The sequence below is a fragment of the Penaeus chinensis genome, chromosome 17 (genome assembly GCF_019202785.1).
Source record: "Penaeus chinensis breed Huanghai No. 1 chromosome 17, ASM1920278v2, whole genome shotgun sequence".
Lineage (NCBI taxonomy): Eukaryota > Metazoa > Arthropoda > Malacostraca > Decapoda > Penaeidae > Penaeus > Penaeus chinensis.
In genome coordinates, this window is record NC_061835.1 from 15,631,391 (window position 1) to 15,636,038 (window position 4,648).

Consider the following 4,648-nt stretch of genomic DNA (forward strand, 5'->3'; position numbering starts at 1 on the left):
CACATTTCCAAATTGAGAGATCTCCCGGGTCGAGGGGTGTCTGGCAACATTTTGGGGGGCAAAGGGCCCCCTTGAGGGTTTGTCTGTACCAGAAAAGCTTATTATCAGCAACACGGGATCATATTCATCTCTTTTTTTTCTCTCTTACTTTTTCCCTCTGTTTTTTTTTTTTTTTTTTTTTTTTTTAAATTTCCTTTCTTTCTCTCCTAAACACAATTTCGTTGTATTCCAGCTCGAAATGCGTCACACGATTAGAGGTTTCGAGAGGGAAAACTAAGCAGCTCATAACCCATTCAAGGGGAGTTGTTAAGCATCCTCTTTTGTGTCGGGATTTTCTATTCTTGGCCTAAACAATAAGGGGGAAAAAAAAGAAAAAGGGAAGAAGAAAGTTGGGAAAGAGGGGGAAAAGAGAGAAAAAGAGAGGGGGGGTAAGGAGAGAGAGAGAGAGAGACAGAGAGAAGGGGGGTAAGGAGAGAGAGAGAGAGAGAGAGACAGAGAGAGGGGGGGTAAGGAGAGAGAGAGAGAGAAAGGAAGAGAGATACGGAGAGAGATAGAAGGGGGAGAGGGAAAAGGAGGAGGAGGAGGAGGAGGAAGAGGAGGACAGAGAGAGAGAAAGCAGGGAAGGAGGGAAAGAGAGAGAGAGAAGGCAGGGAAGGAGAGAAAGAGAGAGAGAGAAAGGGGGAGGAGAGAGAGAGAGAGAGAAGGGGGAAAAGGTAGATGAAGAGAGAGAGAGTGTGTGAGGAAAGAAGAGAGAGAGAGAAAGAGAAGGAAAGAGAGAGAAGGAGAGGGAGGTTAGGAGAGAGAAAGAAAGGTAACTAGAGAAAGAGAGAGAGGGGGAAGGAAGCGAGCGAGAGAGAGAGACCGAAGTTATATAAAATAAGAGACAAAAGTTAAGTAACCATTTGCTGTCTCTCTCTCTCTCTCTCTCTCTCTCTCTCTCTCTCTCCCTCTCTCTCTCTCTCTCTCTCTTGCTATATCTATCTATCTATCTATCAATCAATCTATCTATCTATCTATTTATCTATCTATCTCTGTTTATACGTATGTGCATGTTTGTGTACTGACGCGCTACTTTGGGAAACAAAGCTCCATTTTACAGTCATTAATGCCGACTTTCCACCCAGAATGCACAGAGCGCAGGAGGAACCTTAACGAATGAGACCCGAGGAATGAGAGAGGACAACCACATAGAGCACTGACTGAAGCTCGATCCTGAGAAATGCAGCATTCTTTAAAAAAAATAATAATGATAATGATGATGATAAATAAATAGATAAAATAAATATCGAGGAAAAAGCTGATTAGAATGGACGGTGAGGTAAAAGTCACACTGTTTGCAGATAGATATAAACGACGGGATTTTTGTTTCATAAAGTGAATATTGTGAATTAGACATATGTCGATAGCAACCACAGAACGGGACAATGTGAAATCAATCGACACCTCGGAAGTACGAGAACGAAACTTATCCGAAAGTAGCTTTTTTATGCTACCGAACTGGAGCCGCGGTCGGCAAGAACCAGGCCTTAACATCCAAAATACTAGCTCACTTTTTCGATATATTTGTAATATTCTGATGGCAATAATAACGATAAACAAAACAAAAACAAGAGAGAGAAGAAGGAGGGGTGTTGTGAGATTCCTGAGGCTCAAATATTACCGCTAGAAAAGGTCACACTTGACTTACTTACTGTCTTGGGTCAACCTTTACACTTAAGTACGAATGATCTGCATTATCTTTCTGTGACCAGGGCAGAAGGGGTAGATAGAACGCACGCTGCTATACCAACCGCCTTCGTGTTGGTAAAGTAAGTATGGCTATTAAAGCCTATGAAAACAGACACAAACACATAATTTATAACATGGTGGCCTAGGCTAATCCAACCTGTCACTAGGGATCTGCTCTGCATTTGCAACATGAAATTACCAATACAAGAAATCGAAGAAAAGTAGATATTGTAGCATCATCAGCTTATTCCTCCAAAGCTTGGACATCTAATCCCCTCAAACAAAAGTACATTTATTGTTTTTTTTAATAATATATACATGAATCTGAATCTACAAATAGATATAGTACTGCCAAAGGGGAAGTGATTTGTGAATAACAGAGGTTACTGAATTGCGTCTAATGAAAATGTATTGGTCTTCAAAGTAAGAAGGATAAGGGATTCAACAAAGTCCTACATGTTATTTTTTTTTTTTTTTTTTTTTTTTTTTTTTTTGTGCCATTCACCCTGGAAGTGTATGAGTTCTAGGAGCAGGATTCCCTCACAGATGTTGCTAGACAAAGTTGAATCGACTAGTGCCCGAGACCGTAGACAAATGGCTTGTTCTTTAAGTGCGATTCAATCTATATTAACCATATTCGGTCTCATGGTGACACAAGATGGCCGAATAAGGAAATGCATTGAATATTTAAACTAGCAATATCGTTGCAATAAACCAAGGAATATATGCAAATCATGGCAATAAATGTAGCCACTGGACTATAAAACAAATAATAAAATAGGAACAATGATAATAGTGAGATGAAGAAGAATTATCAAAACTATTTTAATAACTTTCATTATTTTTACGGTTATTATGACTATAATTATCATTTGTTTTATTGTTGTTGTTATTATTATCATTATCATCATCATCATCATCATCATCATCACCATTACTATTATCCTAATTACCGTCATAATCTATATATTTTCGTTATCCTAATCATCATGAACATTATCGTTAATAATACTATATAGTCATTATTAATATTACCAGTATCATTGTTATTATTATTGTTGTTATGGTTATTATTGTTAGTTTTATTATCATTAATATTTTATAATTATCATTATTATCATTACGTTTTAAAATTATTATCATTACTTTATTTTTGTAGTTGTTGCTATCTTTATTATCATTGATTTATGAATATTTTTATTAGCAGTAGTAGTAGTATCATTATTATTATTATTATCATTATTTTTTTATTAATATTATTATTATTGTTATCTTTATCATTATTATTATTATTATTATTATTATTATTATTATTATTATTATTATTATTATTATTATTATTATTATTATTATTATCAAATAACTATTATTATCATCATCATCATCTTTATTATTATTATTATTAATATTATTATTATTATTATTATTATTATTATTATTATTATTATTATCAAATAACTATTATTATTATTATTATCATTATCTTTATTTTTATTATTATTATTATCATTATTATGACTATTATTATTATTATTATTATTATCATTATTATTACTATTATTATTATTATTATTATCATAATTACTATTATAATTTTTATCATTACACTACTTATTATTGTAATAATAATTATTATAATAATAATTATTATTATTATAATAACGATTATTATAATAATAATAATTATTATTATTATAATAATTATAATAATAATAATTATTTTTATTATTATCATTGTTATTATTATTATTATTGTTAGCTTTATTATTGTTATCATTACCTTTATTTTTATTATCATTATTATTATTGTTATTATTATTATTATTATTATTATTATCATTACTATTACTAATATTATTATTATTATTATTATTATTATTATTATTATTATCAAAATTACTATTATCATTATTATCATTATTATTATCATAATTATTAATATTATGCTCATCAGAATTAATATTGTTGTTATTATTATTATTATTTTTATCAGTATTATTATTATTATTATCATTATTATTATTATTATTATTATTATCATAATTACTATTATCATTTATAGCATTAAAAGCAGCAATCAAATAAAAGTAATAATAATAATAATAATAATAATAATAATAATAATAATAATAATAATAATAATAATAATAATAATGATAATGACGATGATGATGAGGATGATAACAATAATTGTAATGATAATTATAACGATAATCATCATCATCATAATCATAACCATAATAGTAATAAAGATAATGATAACAATAACAAAATAATAAAAATTATATTATTGTTATTATCATATAATAGTAACAATGATAAATATAACAGTAATGATGACAGTAATAACAAGTAATAATAATAACAATATTCATAATCATAATGAAAAGAGTAACATTATTGATAATAATAAAAATAATGATAATAATAATAATAATAATATCATGAAATAACAACAACAATAATAATAGCAATAACAATAATAATAATAATAATAATAATAATGATAATAATAATAATGATAATAATAATGATAACAACAATTATAACAATAATAAATAACAATGATGATGATAACAGTAATAGTAATAATATTACTATTAATAATAATAATGATAGTGATAATAATAACAATAATAATAATAATGAGAATAATGAGAATAATATATGATAATGATGATGAAAATGATGAATAGAATAATGATAATGTCAGTAACAGTACTACTGTTAATAATGATGATGATGATAATAAAATAATAATAAGATAATGATAATGATAATGATAATGATATAAATAATGTCAATGGTGATAATAATAACAGTAATCATTAAATTATTATGATAAGAGTAATAATGATCATGACGAAAACAACAATAATAATAATAATGACAATGGTACTGATTATAATAATAAAAACAT